Source organism: Cryptomeria japonica, chromosome 2 (assembly GCF_030272615.1).
Source record: "Cryptomeria japonica chromosome 2, Sugi_1.0, whole genome shotgun sequence".
Classification (NCBI taxonomy): domain Eukaryota; kingdom Viridiplantae; phylum Streptophyta; class Pinopsida; order Cupressales; family Cupressaceae; genus Cryptomeria; species Cryptomeria japonica.
The window spans coordinates 612,778,253-612,800,152 of record NC_081406.1 but is presented as its reverse complement, the minus strand read 5'-3'; positions in this window follow the sequence as shown (position 1 = coordinate 612,800,152).

Below are 21,900 nucleotides of genomic sequence, written 5' to 3'. Positions count from 1 at the left end.
CCTGTGAACCGGAATCCCAACCGGTACAATACCTATGACCATCGGTCAGGTGGTTATCAAGCGGCTACTAGTTGGAGGGCAACTTGTTTGATCTGTCATGGTAGCAGTCACACTGCTGCAACATGCAGAAGGAAGAATGGAAGTATGAATAACGAACCATGGAGAACACCTGGAATGGTATGCTATCATTGCAACAAACTGGGACACACTGCTAGAACTTGCAGACTGAGAAAGAACGTATCATATGATATACTGATCACTCCAAAAGGGAAGATTGATGTTGAAACCGTTCAAACGAAAATGAATAAAACTTGGAAAAAGAAATTAGAAGAAGAGTCACAGAATGAACCTGTTTCTGCACCTAGTGTGGAAGTCTTTGAACCGACAAACTGAGCTTCTAGAAAATCTTAGGGGGAACATATTGGTGAAATATTTTGAACCCTCGATTTATATTGGTGAAGACCTTAACTAGCATTTGTTACCTATCAGTTGACATAAGACTTGAAGCAATAAAAGGCAAAATTAGGGTTTGTTCCCTAACAATGATGCATTTATTATGGTAGGTGAGAGTTTGTTTAAAAGGGTTTTCGTAGTCATTTTCACTTATCTATTTTTGAAAGAAGAATTTTTCAAGAGCAGAGAAACCGATTTGTCTAGCAGTTGACGAAATCTTGTGCAAAATCTTGCAACCATCTTCAAGAAATCATTAAAGAACTCTAAGCGGTGAAATTGCAACCAAAGTGGTGTTTTGTGCACGACATTGGAAAACTTAAATTCCAATTTGTGAAGGTATTTTATGAAATTATTACTTATCATTTGATCATGGCTTCTGCATCGCACTCTAGCTCTAGTGCACCTGTAGATTTAGCCAAATTTCTTTAAAAGAAAATGAAGTATAATGCCCTATCTCAAATACCTGCCGGAGTTATTGTTGAGGGAGATGTTTCAGGGTATATAGACTGTAAATTGGAAGCCCTAGGATCCCTAGTGATTCATTCCTGGCTAATTCTTTTTCATGGGGATGACAAGAAGATCAAACCTGAGTATAGTGTCCTTGAGAAGATGAAACTGAACAATGCGGTATATTTTCTAGAAGAGTTCACAGAAGAACATATTTACATCATCCTTAGCAGAGTGCATCGTGAAAAGATGTATCTCGAGTGGACCCATGACATCACACTGAAAGCAATCTATGTCATGACCAGTTTCTACAATATTGGAGAGGTACCATCTCTACGGAAGGTCACCAAAACTGAAATGACAAATCTCATCAGTTCTATGAGTGACCAATGAGTGATGACCATCAACACCATTAAAGATGATTTGGTGAAATATGCTTGCATGGTGATTGGTTACTGGATATTCTATGCCAGCAAAATGAATTATGTCCCTGTTGCTGTAGTGAATGCCACTTACAGGATGATCAAGGAAGACACTACATTTGACCTATGTACCTGTCTACAGAAGCAATTGTTGTTGAATTTGAAGTCCATCAAACAGGACAATTCTCTAAGGTTCAGGTTTGGCCAACTTCTAGTTGGCTTATTCTTCTACTTTCAAGGTTATTTCCCTGGAGTAGGTGATGTTCAATGGTCTGTTGACCTACCAGTTTCCAGACAAATTAAGGGAAGTATACAAGCAGTAGGAACTAGATATCCTGAGGTTATAAACAAGTATTTTAATGAATTCAAGCAGAAAATGAACCAGAGAATGAGGATATCTAATGATATTGTGAAGGAATATGAAGATGACATCTGCTTCACAATAAGGATAGATGACTACATAATGGAAGTTGTGGAACCAAGAAAGGAAGTAGTTGAACCTATAGGGTATGAAGTGGTGAATGACCTATTGATTGGGTATGCCTCTACCCTACTTGCCTCACCACTAGATGCAAAGAAAAAGAGAACCAGTACCTACTTGGAGAGGGTCACACTGATTGAAGAATCAAAACAGAAAAAGGGCAAAGCAATACCATCGGTATCTGCATCGGTTACCTCTGCCAGTCCAAAAGTGACCAAGTGGTCACCAGCTAAGAAGAAAGCTGAGATTATTCCAGAAAAGGTATTTGAGAGGAAGTGGAAAACCAAAACCCACTCACCGGAGTCAGAGAACACTGAACCGGAAATTCAAACAAAGAAGACAAGGCAATAAAGCAAGAAGGTGAAGTCTACCGATAATGTACCTGCAACTTCAACATCAACAGATATAGATATTTCCTCTTATAATCCAATGACACATTGTCAAAGGACGCTAAAGAATATTAAGAGGAAAGTGTTTGATGATTTAAAGGAATATTTTGATGATTTTAATGATAGTGAGAAAGAGGAGGTAGAATAGGAAATCATCAAATATTTATGTCTTAATGATCGGTTGCCATCTAAGATTAGATCGATTACACCAGATTCTTTGTATAATTCTCTAGATAATAAATTATGCATTGCCATTGAAAAGGAACAGGTGATCAGGGGAAAAAAAATTGCACAATACTTTCCTGATGCCTCAAATTCTAAATTATTTGAAATAATGGATACGCACAAAAGCATTTTCTTCATGAGAAGGAGATGACTTGGGCTACTAGAAGGTAAAGCTTCTGAAGTGGAAAAGGACACACATATACATGCTAAAGCTGCTGTCAGAATGCACCGAGTATTTGAAGTTGCTAAGAAGGCTGATCAAGAACTTGACCTATCCTCAGACAAACCAGATGAGGCATTTGATAGTGAAGGTGAAAGAGTGATAGAACAAATTGATACTATTGATGTTGATGCATTAGATACTGAGGATGTCACTCCTGACAAAGAAAAAGAGAAACAGAGCAAAGAAAAAGCTGCGAAAGAGAAACAGGACAAGGAAAAAGTTGAAAAAGAGAAACAGGACAAAGAGAAAGTGGAAGAGGAAAATGCAAGGCAAGAAGAAATCAAGAGGAAAGAGGAAGAGAAAAAGAAAGAGGAAGATAAGAGAAAAGAGGTAGAGAAGAAAAAAGAGGAAGAAAAGAAGAAAGAGGAAGAAAAGAAGAAAGAGGAAGAGAAGAAGAGAGAAGAAGATAAGAGAAAAGAAGAAGAGGAGAGGAAGGAAGAAGAAAGGAAGGAGGAGGAGAAGAAAAAATAAGAAGAGGAGAAAAAGAAGAAAGAAGAGGATAAGAAAAGAGAAGAAGAGGAGAAGGAAGCAGAGAAGAACAAACAAGCGTAGATCAAAACAAAAGAAGGAGGGCAGACTCCTAAGGAAACCAGTGATCAAACCAAACAGGTTGATACCACAAATTTGATTGATCTAGCTCTTGCAAGTCTGACTCAATTAGCAGATGAGTATGAGGTACTTTGAAGCATCAAACTTGCACAAGAAAGACTAGAGGAATTGCGAAGAAAGAAAGAACATGATTTCATACAAACTGTGGTTGACACCCTTACCAGTCTACTTCCTGGTACCAACCTCCCCAGTACCGATTCCTCTCTATCCAAGCTCAAACTTCTCTATACTGTAGTGGAGGACTAGGTACAATGCTTGGAAGATGTTGCTGAAGCAACTACAAAGAAGAACCATGAAAATGCACTCAATATTGCCTTAGTCAAGCAAATGAATGAACTGAAAACACAACTACTAAAGCAACAAAATGATATCAGTGTTTCTATGGGTGAAGGTAAATTACTGTTGAGTAAAATCTACCAACCCCATCTATTTTGTGATGATGTGCTTAACTAGAAAGCTAAAATCCAATCAGAGTTACAAGCATATATCAACAATTTTAAGATGCCATATGATTCATTCACTACCTATGCACAAACCATTCATCATTATCAGCATCAGACTACCAAGATGGACTCAGAGATCATCAATTAGACTAAGGATTTGTAGGAGCTTCAACTGCTCCTATTGCCAAGACTGCAGATTCTTCAGAAATGTTTTCTCAACCTAGAAGCTATCACGGTAACTCAAGAGATGAGCACCATTGATGCAATGGAAGAACTAGTATTCTAGATGAAGACTAAAAATGAGGTTGCTACCTCATTACTTGAGTCATGGACATTGGCCATGAAAACTTTTATGCAGGACTTTAAATCTGTTTTTGAGAAATTTCATTCCTTGTTGTCATGTACATCTACTCTATTTTATTATATAAGTAAAAAGGGGTTATTTTGCATTAGTTTGTCATTGTTGGCAAAGGGGGAGTAGAGTACATTAAAATTTTGGTGAATGTTACCATTTCATGTATACTTTCATGTTAGCATTTTGGAAAGTAGTGTACATTGTAATTTCTACAAAAGGGATAGTGTATATGCTTAGGGGGGGTAATTTTGATTATGGCATTTTTGTTGTAGAAACACTTAGATGTCAAAATTTCCTAAGTGTTGCCATCAATTCCAAAGGGGGAGATTGTTGGCATTTTGATGATGTTTTGATTGTCATTGATGGACACACACTTTCTTGATGTATGAGTTATGCTCAATCGGTATTGTGTATTATTGAATGTATAGTCTTTAGACTATTGATGTTTTACAGAAAATGGTTTACCGGTCATAGATTGACTGAAGATCCCAAGCGGTATGAAGACCCCAAGTGGTACGAGGAGCTCAAGTGGTTCAAAGGAACCAAGCGGTAGTTAAATTTTGATCGAAACACTATGATCTACCAGTCTTCATTTTTGCCAACCGGTAATCAGTATATTGTATTAACCGGTATTACTCTGTGATGAGTTACCAACCGGTATTACTGTAATGTGTGATGAGTTATCATCCATCGACACTTTGGCGGTGATTTTGTGTCATGTTACCAAATGTTTCTAGATGCACTGAACCTAGGAACTTGTAGTCTAATTCTATTGGACCGACATGAAATCAGTTTCCTTTATAAAGACATCATGTCTAGGGTTTGCATGTGAGATGTGTGATATGTGAGACATAGAAGAGAAAAGGTTATGTGTGATCACTGAAGAGAAGATTAGGTCTATGTGAAGAGATAGAGTGTGGAGATATTGAAGACTGAAGTAATGCTGAAATGCATTAACAATGAGCTATCAAGGATCTAACTAAGCATATTGTGCTATTATCTAGATCATTCACTTGTTGATTACTAATATCTTCGACAAGTCTGAAACCCTTAACCGGGTAGGCCCAACAAAGCCTTTGTAAATCCTCTAACAAGGTGGTTCACAACTATGGATCTGAAATCCTTTAACAAGGTAGTCTTTAATAGGACTTATCTCCTAACAGAGATCTATATTCCTAATAGGATCTATTCTGGTGAAGAACATTGTATGACCTTAACCGGTCTAACCTTAACCAGTCTAGTTTCTATTCTACAGATAGTTACTTGTGAGTTTCTTCTCACTGTGGTTTTTCCCATTTGGGTTTCCACGTCAAATATCTTGTGTTATGGTGATTGTGCTCTTGTGGGTGAATGCTTTGTTTTCTATTTTGTTTGAATTTATCCTAACCGGTTTATTAGTGAATCTGTTGTACCGGTTATTTGCTAAAATATTTAAAAGTTTGTTTACAGTATTTTTTGGTATGCTAATTCATCCCCCCTCTTAGTATTCATCACTGTAATCAGCAACCATCTCATTAGTCTTTTCAATCCCCTCAATGTTGTTGTTCATGGATTCTTAGTAATCTTGACTAGATTCTTGAGATTTTTTTTAATCTCAGCCATGCATTGTTCCACCTTATCAATCCTATGTTCATGGTTGTTGAAACATCAAGTTTTTTTAATTTTAATTTTTTTTGGTAATTAGACTCAAAGTGGAATAAAATATACATTTAGTAGACACTTCTAATTGAAAAATTTGTGACCCATATGTAACTTAGCTATAATGAATCTATATAGACCATATATTTGACTAAAATTAATTTTTAGTTAGAATTACTCAAATTAACTTGTGTTGATAAGTTGGCCTGAAAAGTGATACAGTTTTGTGCTTTTACCCAACTAGGTGGTTTGGTATCTTGATGGTAGTACTTTAATCTAGTGCTATTAACATAGCATTGTAATTTATTTTCATCAAATGTCTCCAACTTGATGGCTCCCGACTCCAAAATATCATTAATGTAGTAAGACCCAAGCCAACAGACTTTGAGTTTGGCCTACTTTTTAAATTTGTTGTCATACAAGAGGACAATGTCCAATTTAATATATTTTTTCTAAGGTTCTATTCATGCAATGTTTTTTGTCTTCTTCTTTCTATTAGAAGGTGTTCTTCTGCAATCAAGTGATATTCCTCCAACTGCTCTAGTCTTTCTACCCATCTCTTAATAGAAACATCTTTCTTCATCCAAAGTGTAAGTGTTGTTTGGAGACTATTTACAATGAATTTCATCAATAGTGTAGCTTCAAGGCCATAGACTAGTTGGAAGGGTGAATGTGTAGTTGATTGCTTATAAGTGGTCCAGTATGCCCAAGTACTATAGGTATTTTGATATTCAATCCGTCTGGTTTTCATTGTACGTTTTGGTTAAGATAGTCCACAATAAATTTTGTTTAAGGCTTCATTGGCCCCATTAATATATGGCTGGCAGGGGTACTCTGGTTATGTGTAATCATAAAATTAGATAAGAGTTCCTTGATATTCTTGTGAGTGATAATGTTTTGGTAGAGAAATTTGGCCACTATATATGTTGTGCAATCCTTGGTAGGTTCGGCCTCTACCCATTTAGTGAGGTAATCTACTCTAGTAATGATAAATCTTGCTTTGAATGCTTCAGTTGGATGGTTGGTTGGTTTGGTGAAGTCAATGACCCATTTTCAAAGGGATCTTGTGCAAGAACTAGCTATAAAGGCATTCCATCTTGGGTTATATGATTTCCTTTTCTTTGGAAAATACCACATTGTGTGGTATATGTCTTAGAGTTCTTGAAGATTGTGGACCATCATAATATAGAAAGGAAAATGTTTTGAGTTATTGCATCCCCATTGAAATGGCCTCATTTTATTCCTTAATGTGTCTCTTGTAGAATGTGTTTTCGTTCATGTGTGAAGACTACTCTTTGAAGTATATTGTCTTGTCCTCTTTTGTATAAAGCTCCATCAATCAATGTGGATGACAAAGACTTCGATAATAGTAGTTGTTTATCATGTGGACTCATATTCGAGTGATATTATATAGTCAATAGTAGTTCGGTTACATCATGAAATCCCTCAGGTACTATTGCAATCTGGAATAGGTATTTTCCTTGTATGTCTTTATCAAATTCCTTAGGTTCTTCTCTGGTATCAATTCTAGATAGATATTTTGGTCATTGGTTGTTCCTTCTTGGTTTGACCATTATATTAAAAATGAACTACTAGAACAGTAGGAGCCAGCTAAATACATGACCTTTTTTGGGTGTAAATTTCATAAGCTGTTGGAGGTCAATAAAATGCAAGTTTCATGATAGTACATGAGATGATACCTTTCAAAAGGTAAGGTATAATCTCTCTTAATTATAATGGAAGCCTCCCCCTTTCTACTACAATTAGTATCTATTCTAAATCTACCTACCAACTTTACACTAATCTAAGATGATACATCAACTTTGTTCTCTTTTTTCATAACAAGTTCTATCTAGTTCTCTATTTAGAACACATTTCTTCTTTCAATTGAAATAACTCAAACTTTCAGTAATATTAAAAATATGCTAATTAGGAAGTAAAGTGTCCATGAAAGAACAAAGTCTCTTATTACTTCCTTTTCTGAAAATGACTTAGGGATGGGGCTTGTGTATACAAAGAACCCAAAGTTTCTTTCAAATACCTAAGTCCTATCAACCACCATAACCCAAAATTCAGATATATCGCTAGTTCAAAGACTTTAAAATATATTTCTACTCTAACAAGATAACTCAGTATAGCACAAAGAATTTACCTTCTTATCCACTTAATATAAAATTTAAAGATAATTTGCAAAATCTCAAAGACTTTAAACAATTATCCCTACCAATTTCCAACTCTCAAATTCTCAAAGTAACACAAAGTCTACATGTATAAACTCAAAATTTTCTTCAATATTTTGTATCAACAATAATGCTCAGCTTAGATCTTTCAAGAAAATATAACATAAATGACATAATAACATCTATATCATACACAAGATTGATTCCAACACAAATTCTAAAAGCCAAACTTGTCTCCTCTTTGTTTAAGTTTGCAAATTCACAATATGAACACCAAGTCTCACTTTGCTCTTCACTTTGGTAGAGTTTTGTTGCATAGAATAATAATGGAAAAAAGATCCATATTACAATGAAAATCCTCATATATATAGAGGAGATGTGCATCATGAAACTAGGAAAGTTACAACTAATTTGTGACCAAGTCAAAAGTAGAGACCCATTTGACTTAGAACACGTGCAGTCCTACATGTGTACTAGTGCATATACAAAATGACACTTGAGGTGTCTATTGGAATTACAAAATGCCACTAGTAAATCATAAAAATGACTGTATCATTTTCTTCATGTTGATTCACATTTCTTAAATTCAAAATTTTTTTGCAAAGCATTCTTCATCTGAGCTCCATCGAGTCCCTGGGTATGTCTAGTAATAATTTTTACCTATGTGATAGAGTCTTCTAAATCAACATATCATTTCATGTGTTTCTTCAGAAGAGAATCTAGAAAATCTAGGATGAATTGTAAATCAACCAATTTATCAATAAAGGAGAAAGATAATTCCTCTCTATTAATTTCAGTGGTCACCAAAAAACTAAATTCCTTAATTATCTCATCCACATCAAGAACCCTTTGATTTTCATTGAGGAAAGTACATGGGATCTCAGAGATTTTGTCAATGATCTCCTTTTTTTCTGCACATTCCTTTTGGTCTTTCCTAATGTCCTTGATAAGGCACCCTAGAATATTCATTTGGTTCTCTAGTGCCCCTATTTTCTCAACATACATATGTCGAGAAGGAATAATGCTATCATGTACCTTGACTTATCATCATGTCCATCCATTCTCCCATTGCTCTACTTTTTGATTTTGCTTTCTCAGCCCTTTTCATAACTCATTCATCCATTGATGAAGTCACTAGTTCAATGGATTCTAAAGACTTGGTCACCTTGATTAGCATAGTGGTAAGTTGCTCAGCTTGTGCTTTGAGATTATCTTTTTTAACCTTGTCTTCATCATACCTATAAATAAGAGCATCTAAAGTTGACTGAACATCCCTTGAAGATGATACACGAGTCTGTTTTCCCAATTCAATCTTGTTAGTGATATAATCTAATTCTTGAATCTAATCAATATCTTTATCAGGAGGAAAAATGACATTTTTTGCATACTTATTTCTTGATTCGTCTACCTTTACCCTTGACAAGGTTTTGGCTTTCTTGGTGATCTCGGAATTAGTAGGGAGAAGCTTATTAAAATCAAAATCATCAGGAGAAACAACTTGTTTCTTCCTCTTGTGAGCATTAGAGAATAACTATGGTGACAAGGAGGAATCATCGTCATCACCCGCGGCTAAATCTTGAGAGGGATTCATCAATTCCTAAGGGGTAGTAGTCATAATAGGTGATGTGGTAGTAACAACACTGGAAGGATTTTTAAGGGATGTCTCATTGGGTTAAGGACCCAAGTTGTCAAAATCATCTAGCATAGTGGAAGAAACTTTAGACAAACTTGGAAAAGTGGAGATTTTTTTTTCAATATTATCCTTGTGGTGTATCCAAATAAGACTTACTAAAACTATTGGAAGAAATGTGAACAACTGTTCTTGGAGAGACACATGTGACAACAAAAGGTTCTGACTTAGAAGTAGAAATAGGAGCATGCATCATAGAAGAAGAAATAGACACCTGGGGTAAAGATTCTTGGGAATTATCTAATTGTGCTAATCCTTCTTCATCGTATTCATCATGGTCTTCATCGCCCTCCTGATCACCTTCAAATTGATCAACATCACTAGGCTCTAAATTAGGATGCTCATTATCCAAATGTTCATCTTGTATCTTAGACTATGTTATCTCTTGAATATTTGAGTTAAATGGCTCTCCTTGAGCATTTCCTTTATGAGCCCCAACTGTGAACTTCAACTTAGGAGCCTTAGAGGGAGTGGAAGGATCCCATTTATTCTTTGTCCTAGCCTCTGATCTCCTCCCAACAGATCCAATTGTATCATCATCAGAGCTAGAGGAGAAGAGCTTCAACTAAATTCCCTTACTTGAAATCCACACATTATTATTCACAAGAATACTTTAAAAACTATCTCTGATTGAAGTTGACTCCTTATATGACCTTTGAATAAGGGGAAAAGGATTAGATGAAACTTTCTTATCAACATAGGTAAGGTATAGGATGTTACCATCTTCTTCTAGGTCATTTGCGATATCAACAAGATCAAACTCTCAAATTTGATCAACCATGAGCCAACAATAATCAAGCTTCTTGATATCATGTTCAGTCCTACAATCAACCCAAACATCTTTTATACGATGAACGTGAACATAGGCCTTTTTCAACTTGTTCCTCATTCCCCTGTAGTTGAAGTCTCTTTGTGCCTTGAAGAACCTCATGGTTAGTCTTCTCATCTCTTCTTCCATTTCCCTAGCTTTGAAGATTGAAGTGATGGTATACCTCCCAATGGTCAATATGAATTTAAAACCCATCTTATAGGAACCTAATTGTGCCTCATGAATTGTCACCATCTGATGAGCTAATTCCATCAAAACCATTTTGTCTAACAGGTATCTTAGTATCATGAAGCGTTCACCATTGAAACACCCTACTCTGAGATATTTTAAAGTGGGAAACAACAAGAACATGCATCCGTACTCATTTACAACCTCACAAGCATGATCTAATATTCCTCTATTATACAAATCCTTGTTCATCATGCACGTGTGATATTCAAAGAAAGCATCATTTACTCTCTGAAAATGGTTGAAACTGTTCTTAAACACCAATTAAGAGTAGTACTCATATACAACAACTCATCTCCTATCTCTTGATGTAGATATTCCTAGGAAATGTCTCATTGAAGCTGCAACGTACACTAAGTAGGAAGTCATGTATAACTTAAGAGTAGTGGGTACTTTAGTAAGTTGTTGACATATTACATCACTGATTTTCTTACCCTAAAAAGTCTTTTATTTGTTATGTCTGATGACATGGATGTATTGATACATCCATTCATAATAGGTATTAAAGGTAGGAAGCCCTTTTACCATACTCAAGAGAGTTACCATATCATTCACCTCTTCAATGAGATCACTTCTGGGAAATGTCTTCAGCCATCTGGCAATTGTAGGCCTTTGGGATCTTCAACCAGTTATCATTCATATTCCTCCTACATTTGTCAAAATTCCTTTCATAGTAGGCTTACGCTGATTACATAGTGATATCTAAGTGCTTTACAATATTAGGATACTTGAAAATAGTGTCAAAGAAATCTTCATCCAGTGTGATCAACTTCTTACCAGTGGTGTCCTTTACACTTTTTCTAACAGGGTCAAAGTGACCCACAATTGCCATAACAAATTTTGAATCTTGAGAAAACATGGGGAAAGTTGAAACTAAATGGATACCATTGTTGATGATGCACTTCATCTTCTATTGTGAAGGAGGATTCTCAACTCTCTTAAGAAACTCAGCTAGTTCAATATGACCAATCTCAATGTCTCTTATATAGTCTATATTTGATGAAACTAATGAAGGCAGGAAAATCAGATGTGGGTCTTTCTTCTTAAACTTCATGGCCTTCTTGCTTGGGGATGCCTATGTCATTTGTATAGTAGCAACACTATAACATGGAAAAATCATCAATATTGGAGAAGTGAAAACACCAATCACTTTGCCTATTTGGAACTGAACAACTCCTAAACAAGATGCATTTGATGCCATTAGGGTTTCAAAAACCCTCATTGAACCATGGTAATCCAAAAGTAAATTGGGCCTATGAACCCTATTTACGTGTGTGCAATTGGTGTAATTTGGGTCCATAGGCCTGATTAAACATTTTGGCAAAGTGTGGTTCATAGGTGTAGTTTCAGTTCATAGCCCTGGACTGCACCTTAAGAAAGACAAAGAATAGGTGTAGGTCAAACCTATAGGTCTAAACTACACTAATTGAGTGCATATCAAAACTAGGTGTAAGTTGGACCTATAGGTCCGCCATACACCAAAATGGGTCGATCAAAGTGTAAGGCGGTAAACCTTCCATACAATTGAAAAGGAAGAATTGAAAACTTAGTGTAAGGTGGGTTTATAAACCCATCATACACTAAGGCAAATAAACTTGAAAATGTGTATGGTGGGTTTGCAAACCTGCCATACATCATGTCAATACTTAACGATTGCGAGGTGCAGGTCAAGTCTATAGACCTACCACACACCGAGCAAAGGCTTTCAGTGCATGGAAAGCCTACGGCCCTGCCACACACCGCTCGCATACTCAGCAATGGTAAAGGGCTAAAGTATGGATTTATGGACTTGAAATCCATCAAAGGCTAGTGTAGTTTGGGTTCATGAACCCACACTCCACCAATAGGAAGGGTAGGACAAAAAAACAACATGACAAGGAAAAATAGTGATGCTTGGGTTCATAGACTTGAGCAACATCACAAATGTGGTGTTGTTTGGGTCTACAAACCCAAACATCGCCGATTGATGGCAATGCAAACTATTGGAAGAAGGATGAAAATGAGGTGAGTGCTCAGGTTCATTGTTGGCATTTGACACTCAATTGGTTGGTTTCACTATGTTGTCATTGATGGCAACATTTTATTGTGTTCTGGCTTCATGTTTTGATTTAGTTGTGTACTGGTAGGCACTTCACATATACTACACCAGCACCAACACTGACACCGGCAGGACAAAAGGATTTCTTTGGTTACTAGCAATGCAAGCCAACATGGTTTAGAATATGGTTATCGGTATTGGAGGCCGAAATATCTTGCATCCGACATCAGCAATTGATTTTGATATTCATGTCTTTATGTTATCTGGCAGACATGTAATTTGATATTGTATATATCTTTGTAAGACGACATAAGGAATGATAAATTGTATAGGGTATATAGGTCAGTGATAGAGAGGTTGCTAGGTAATTTCTCAAAAGGCCAATTTTGGTCAAGAGGTCACAAAAGGAAACAAAAAGGTATTGTTTATGTTTGATCCTTATGTTTGCAATAACAAGATTAGTTACAATTGATAGGTCTCTCTACAAGTCTCCACCATCAACCTCCCTTCTTGGTGAAATCTCACACCCTTGCTCAAACTCACTCCAACTCCTCACTTCACCCATCTACACATTTCTCAACCCCTCACTTACTAGACATTCAACCTATTGTTTTCAGTGTGCATTAGGCAATTCCAACATGGTCATGTGGAGGCAACAAGGTTTTACTCAAGATTTGACAACCAACTTAGTTTAAGGCTCATAGCTCTTAGCTTACCCAACTCACCAATCAAAGGTTAAAACCCCCAAATGAGATTACACACTGCCCAAGGTCTCAAATACACTTGCTTCACTATATTAGAGTGATCACACAAAGTTCCATCAGTCCCAAAATCCTCCTTGCAATCGGGCACATACTTTTTGACAAAAACAGTCAAAAAGGGCTACTAGCCCGTGGAGGGGTAATTACCACTTTTTTTGCTTATTCCGCTCAAAGATGGTTAAAAACTCCCACAAGCTTGTCTTGGATGATGATTTAGAGGTTTAGGCTCAAATATTTTTCAGGTTTTAGGCTCCATTAACTAGGTTTAGTGATTGTCCACAAATTTGGGCTTAAAAGTAGGGTTTTGGAGGGTTTTGAAGTGTAAACACTGGGTTTGCATTCTTGTTCACCACTACAAGTGCCTAGATCTTCATACAACCTATGTCATGTCTTCAAAATGTGTCCCCTACCTCTTCCATACCCACATTATGCCAAACACTTGGCAAACAACTGAGAAAGGAAGTAAAATACCACTATCACTGTTAAAACACTTCCCTTTTACCAGTCAACTACTGCTACATCTTTGGGCCTACATAACAAGGGGATTGAACTAGAAATATACCTCAACAAGGTCTGAAAAACACTAATGAAATTTCCTATTACATAGCCTTCATAGTTATAAGGCTTGGATTATGCTTTGAAGCATTCCCTGAGCATTTTGGCAAACAAAATTCACAAAAACAGTGAACTCACTGTTTTGCTTACAAACTGAGAATGTTTAATATGGATAAGCTGATTTAAAAAAACAAGATGATTCTCAAAACCCTTGGCCATATGTCTAGACCTCTACCTCATACATCTGTTCACTCCAAATTTCTTTTGGGTGTAAATTTTGAGTTTTTGATCATGCTACTAGCCGAGTAATCAATACTTGCCTAGTCTTCAACTCAAATCCATCCTCCACGCACAATTTTGGCACAAAATAAAGAATATTTACACTATATACTTGCGTACCAACTTGAATAAATCCATTTTGTGGGATCCCAGACTTGGATTAGTCAATTTGTTGCATTTTGTAACCTCAAACCCTTGACAGGGCAAAGAACACACAAAAGTGAAATAATTTTGTACAATCAAATTGCCAAAGGAAACCAAAACAAAAATCACTTAGAGAGAATTGTAAAACTATTATGCACACTTTCCAAAGGTACAGTATGGACTAGAAAAGCTACAGTACGAACTATTACTCCAAGGAAGTAAAAAAAAGTGATAAAAGCCAAAATTTCATGATTTCTATTAAGAATCTCTTGCTCATACAATCACCAACCTTCTTCAAGGAAAAGGGAGGTATTTTTATAGTTTTTCCATTTGGTTATCAATCCCCAGTATGGACATGAGGCTTCCACAACTTCATTTTGCAAGAAAAGTGAAAAAATGATAACTTGACAATTTTACAAGCCCAAATGACAACATTTCTTTCTCCAAAAGACATTTTTGACAAACTAACCTCATCAACTCATCTAAACACCTTAGACATGCTTAAAAACACTTATCAAACATGTTTCAATGCTTTGGAAAGCATTAGAAGACCTTTTTGCTAATTTTGCACATTTTTGCCAAAAATTGTCAACTCAAAGCCTGAAAGGCAAAACTTGACCTCTTGAGCCCAAAATCAGATCAAAACCACTAGAAAAGACACATAAAAACCTATAAAAACATTATAAACCTAACACAAGACATTACAAACATGAAAGCATTAAATACTCAAAAAGAAGAGTTTTTCTCAACTAGGTGCTCCTGCACCAGTCAGTTTGATAGATCATTTTGATAAGAAGAACAATCATGCTAGTATGTAATTGGAAGATGTGAAATATGTCAGAGAGATTATGTATGTGAGGATATTTATGTAAGGTTTATTTTGATAAAGGGTTTAGGGTTTCAAACCGGAACAAATAAAGCTTAAACTGGAACTATATTCTAGCATAGAAGATGTTATCTTAGCAGTTCAACACTTCTCCAGATTGTAGTCTAGATTTATATGTAGTCAGTGAGGCTCCTTTTGTGATTGAGCAGTGTGCTCTAGGCTGTAAGCCTTCCTACAAGTGCATGCCCCTTATATTTTGTAATATCTCTTCATATGGCCAGTGGATTGATATTGTGAGTCACAAATCCCACCGTGGTTTTTCCTCTTTGAGGTTTTCCACGTATAATTATGTGTGTTATGATTCTCATTTATGTGATTGGCTTATTGGTGTTACTAATTTTCAAATTGCCATTAGTTTTATATACAAAGTCATTCTATATACTCTAGTCGGTTACCACTATTGAAATATTTAGTCGGTATGAATAGTCTAGTTGGTTACAGAAGGAAAACAGTCACAAAGCCCAGTATACACCGAGCTGTCTACCGAGTGTTATTTCATGTCTACCAAGCAGTAAAGATAATACACTGAGTTGATATACACTGAGTGAAATGTGTTACCGGATTCATTGAACTTGGACACACATATGAAAACGTGTTACAAGATCGAGGCACATAGAACCGTTATCACATTGGAAATTGCACATATAGATTTTGTATAATTTTGAGGTCATCTAACCAATGAAATATTTTGCATGGTTATTTATTCAAGAAATCATGTTTGTAGGATCGAAGCAATGAATCAGATCATTGACATAAGAAATCTATTTATACAGCATGAATTTAGGGTTAGAGATATATGTGAATGAGAGAAATGTGTGTGCATATGTGTATGAAGCAAGACTTATGTGATACATGAGAAATCACAGAGTATTATGACTGTTACAGAGACACAAAGGTCACCTCAAAGGTTATCAAAGAACAGTCAAAGAATAGAGTAAACAGAAGGGTTTACCGAGTTACTTTATGAGTTACCGAGGTATGCTATAGGCAAGGTAATCTTATTTTGAGCACATAGAATTTGCTACAGCATTTCAGGTGTAAAGTTGCAGGTATTTGTAAAATCTTATTGTAATATTTTGAAGTTGTAAGAGAAACCTTTAATAGGGTAAAAGACTCTAATCAAGTCTATAAATTGTAAATCCTCTAATCAGGTGCAACATTTATATAAAGTGTTGTAAAATCCTTTAGCAAGTTAGATCTAACAGATCTTGTTACTCCTAATAGGGTAAGCTATCAGAAATAGCTAAATATGTAGCTCTAACCGAGCACTCTTTATTATTGTAGTAGTGAAGTTGTGGGTGCCATCCCCACCGCAGTTTTTCTCTCTAACCAGGAGTTTCTGCGTAACCAAAATATATGTGTTATGGAGTGAATCATGTATGATTGTTACTCATTTGTTTTAGCTTTATGTTATGTTACAACAGTTTTTGGTTTATGCATAACAGTAAAGATATTGTTGATAAAAGGATTTGAAATACTGATTCACCCCTCCCCTCTCAGTACATTAGCTTTCCATATTGGGCCTAACAATTGGTATCAGAGCTTGAATCTTGGAAAAGGGTTTAACTGCCTAAAGAGAAAGATCTTATCAATGGAAGGCTACAAACAATCTCAGAGGATTGTGTATCTGCAAGAAGAATTGGATCATGCTAATCAAGTGATTGCAGACATGCAAAGGCAAATGCAAAAATCTCTGAAAGTGAGAAGAAGATTATCTGATGATTTGCAGGACTCTCAAGAGTTAATGGAACAAATTGAGACATCATCTGAGAATAGTATGTCTGAAGAGACTGAAGAAATTATTGGACAATTGAAAGAAAAGAACAAAGCACTGGTTGATCAACTGAGAGCAATGAAAAGAGAACATGAACATTTTAGTACACAGATGACTGAAAATCTTGATGCATTGAGGACAACCAAGGACAAAGTAAGAGATCTAGAAAGAGAGAAACAACAACTTGAAGCTTTAGTATCTAATAAGGATGATGAAATCATAAGGTTGACTGGGATTCAACAAAATATGACAGATCAACTAGGTTATGCACATCATGAAGCAAATCTAAAAGATGATGAGAATCAAGCATTGAAACTTGAAGTATCAAGGTTGAGCAATGAACTTGAAACAGAGAAGAAATCCAAGGAAACCCTGAAGAAGAGTTATGAAGCATCAAAGATGTTGGATGAGCAACTGAATACAAGACGACTCTACAAAGAAGGAGGACTCGGTTACAAAGGAAAAGACTCTATCGAGAAGGGAATCTGCACTACCGAGAAAGGAGAATCATCAAAACAAGCTGGAAAAAGGAATAACATCAAAAGGAAGAAGCCTATTTGCTACTACTATGGAAATCAAGGTCATACTGCCAACATGTGTCAAACTAGAAAAGGTAAGCAACCGAATGCCACTAAAACCAATGGTTATTGTTACAATTGCAATAAATATGGTCACACATCTAATCAATGTAGGACAAAGTCTGTTAATAATTATCAGAAGGTAAAATTCAAAGGGTTTTGTAAAAACTACAATAGATATGGACATAGTACCGAAAAGTGTTGGTTTAAGCAAAAGAACCACATGTGGTCTGCACACCAAGCAAATACTAGAGGTTACTGAACTCACACAGATCCTTACCGACAATATTACAATACAAGGATATGGTGTGAATGTTGTGGAAGATATGGACATATAAGTGCCAACTACTTTATAAGGTTTGGAATGAATAACCAAAGATCATGGAGAAATCCTGGTATGACATGTTTTCATTATCACAAAGTTGGACACTTGGCTAGAGATTGCAAAGATCAACCTAGAGAAGACACTGAGGAAATAAAAGAGAAATTAAAGATGATTTGGAGAAAGAAGGAAATTGTGTCAAATAAAGAAAGCACCTTACCGATCGAGTTAGGTGCTCCCACTCCAAATTAATCGGTAAAGGTATGAAGGGACTGCATTCTCACAAGGTTAAATCTTAAACAGTTCCTATTTTAGTATGTACTGAATTCAAAATCTGCATAGTAAGATGTAGTGGTAAGTTTGAAATTCTATCAAAGTCTTGTGGAGCACTTTATAGGAAATCTGTCAAGTCGGTGAAGTCAGGAAGCCTGACAAGTCGGTATATGAAGGAAATTTGGTTACTTGGTTAAAGCACAAAAAAAAAGGGGAAAGAAAGTTAAGTGAACTGAGTGCATTTAATGTCTTTGACCTAACTTGCACAGAGCCCGATAAGGTATTTTTTAGTACTTAAAGGTTTTTTCGCGGTCATTTTCATTCACCAAGTTTTTGAGAAGCATAGCAGAGCGAATCAAGGTGATCAAACCATCTTCAAAGCAAAATCTAAGGTATTTACATCGAATATCATCGCATTGCTAAGCTGGTTTATCGAACTCATTAAGTTGTTATTATCTGCTGAGTGTGAAGCGTTTGTCATTTGTTAAACTTCTCAAACCCTAAGGTTCCTGTGTCAATTTTTATCTGAAATCAAAATGGCACCTAAGATCCAAGACCCCATTGTTGTCAAGAATGTAGAGAAGCCCTCACTAAAATACTCTTTGACTCCCAAAATTGCATCTGAATCGGATGACAAAACTGCCTTTTCACTCATCCCGGATCGAGTCTTGTTAGTTGAGGATGTGAGATTCTTCACAAAATGTCGTGTTGAAGAACTCGGTCATGTTGAGATCAAAGATGCATATGATGAATTGTGCACAGATGGTAAAATGGATAGCAAGTATGAGCATATCAAAATCAAGGGATTGATTGAAGCCCTAACCTATCCCCGTGTGTTCAAACCCTAGCGGGTCAAGTTTATACTAAGCCGAGTGCATGATGATTTCATGTGGCTACAAGAGCAACCGTTTAAGATCACTAAAGAAATCATTCATCTGATCACCGGTTATCTTATCTATGATTATGCCTGAGCACAGAAAGTGATATCACAGAAGGAATTGATCAGTTTGACTGGAGTAGAATCTGATTGCAGAGGTCTGAAGTTGAACAATGTCATTGATCCTGAACTCAAATTTGCCATTAGAGTAATTGGTTACTATTTCTTCCAATTGGCAAGGGAAAATAGTGTACCCTGTGCAGCAGTGGACTTAGCATACAAAATTGTTAAGAAAGGCATGAAGATTGACTTGTGTGAAGTATTGTTGAAGAACTTGTTTGAAAATATGAACACAATTAGGAAGCCAAAGAAGAACAACTTGGCAAATACTCTAAAATTTGGATCACTACTTGTATGTATGTTTTTCTACTTTGAGAAGTTTTCTCCAATAGTCGGTAAAGTTGTTTGGGAACTACACTGACCAATCACCCATCAGATCAATGACTTCATCAAGAAGTTAGGTGAAAACTTTAATGATATAATGGATGATTACTTCAACAAGTTCCAAGAGAAAATGCATAACAGGTACAGGATTCCACCACAGCTGGTAGAAAAATACAAAGATGAAATATGTTTTGAGGTTGACATAGATTACTATTATGTGAATGTTGTGGAATCGAGGACTCAATCTTTGTCACCTATGGGTTACGAGATTGATTTTGATATCACACAACAACAAATTGATACATTTCTGACACTACCAAGGCATGTTACCGAGCTAAGGTATGGAACCTATGAAGAGGTGAAAGTAAAAGTAAAGATGAGCATTGTAGTACCCAAAGCTACAAGGAAGGCATCAAAGATGATTAAGGCATTAACTGAGAAATTCAGAGAAGATTCTTCCTCCACACCTATCAAAGGCATTCTAGCCATCACCGAAGAGGAGACAGAAGCCCAAGAAGAAGCCATAACACTTAGCACCGAATTGCCTAAGGGAAAAGTGTTGAAGAGAAAGAAACAGGACACTCCAATGGTCCTACCAACAAAGAGACCTAACACAAGGGCATCTGCTGCATCACTGAGTAAGAAACAAAAGACTGTTGTCGTTCCTAAGGTAACTAGAACTTACAAGAAATCTACTTCGAGACTCATTTTGCCAAAAGAGTCGAGTGATACCGAATCTGAAGATGCAAGTAAATTTCAGATTTTGAAAAGCAAGAAGGTAGATGTACATAGTGTAGAAATTTTTTGTAATAATCTAAAGGAATATGGTGGATTTGGTGGATTCAGATTTGTCAAATATGAATCCAGATCTACTGATGAAAAGAGGCAAATTGAAGAAGCTGTCATTTGCACACTTTTAAAATTCTGAGTGGTCCCATTAGAAGTATGTAATTCTATTCCTAAGGAATTATATGCACATATTGAAACCAGATGGCAATATGCCCTAGACTCGGAGAAACAAATTAGAGAAAGAAGTCTAGTGCATCTCTTTCCTAATATGTCGGTTGATGAAATAAAAGAACATCTGACAAACAACCAAACACAATTTACAATAAAACAAAAGGCCTTGAAATTGATGAATGGCCTGTATATAGACGTGGAGAAGGAAACAAAAGAGCAATGCAAGGACATCTTTCAAAGAAAGAATGCTGGTAAACAATCTATAGTGGAAATAGTCGATGTCACCAACCAAGAGCCTGATGTCACCGAGCAAGACCCTGCTGACACCATTCAAATAGATGAAGATATCATGGATGCAAAGGCACCTAAACAAGAAATGATAGAAGGCAATGCTTTTGCAAAACTTGTCTCTAGTGAATCTATTTTGGAACAAGTTTAGCCTTACCCACCGATCAATCAACTTGCTACAACCGAAGCTCCTCAGGATATAGGTGAAGGCACTGAAGGTCAAAAGTCTACAGCAAAAGGTACTTCACAAGAACAAACCTCTCAAGCACAGAAAATGTTACAGCTGAGACACCAAGCACCAAGACACCGAAGGACACTACCGAGGCTAAAGAAACCAACCAAAGTGTTGTCTCTACCAAGCAACCTACCGAGGGTCCTCAAGCCTCTCAAGCTATTGTAGTGGTTCACCCGGTGAAAGGTAAAGAAAAGAAGTTGAAAAAATATAGTTTCAAAATTGATTTATCAAAACCGATAGTGTTGCCCAATGTAGACATCTCCAAATTGAAAGGGCAAGCACTCACTGAATTTGGTGAACTGTGCAAAGCAAAGGCCAAACAGGAGAAGCAACTGGCCATACAAAAGAAGAATAAAGTACTTCAGAAGGTAAAGACCTTACTATTAGATATGCTACCTTCAGCTACAGTATCAACCGATGCAGCCATCCATATTCAATTGGATGAACTCCTAAATCAGATTGAGACATCTAGAGTAGATTCATACGAATACTTGAGCAAACTAAAAGACAAGGAGCTAACTGCCAAAATGATAGAGGAAGTACAGAAATCCATTGCTATTGGCAAGGTAAAACTTGTCAAATTTATTGTTGAGTTGTCCCCTCAACTCAAGCACATTCTTTCATTATTTCAGAAACTCTGCACATTTTCTTTATTCCTTAAGGACATTAAGAATAAAATAGAAGCAATTGAGAAAGAGATCACCGATCTCTCAAATAAGTTGACCCCCGAGCCCAAGTTAGTTCAGAATTTTTATACTAAGATACAATAGCTCATGGCTCAACAATTGGAACTGAGGAATGAAGAACACAAGATCAGGATGGACATAATGACACTTCAAACATTATTCCTTCCTCATCTTTCATCCATTCAAGA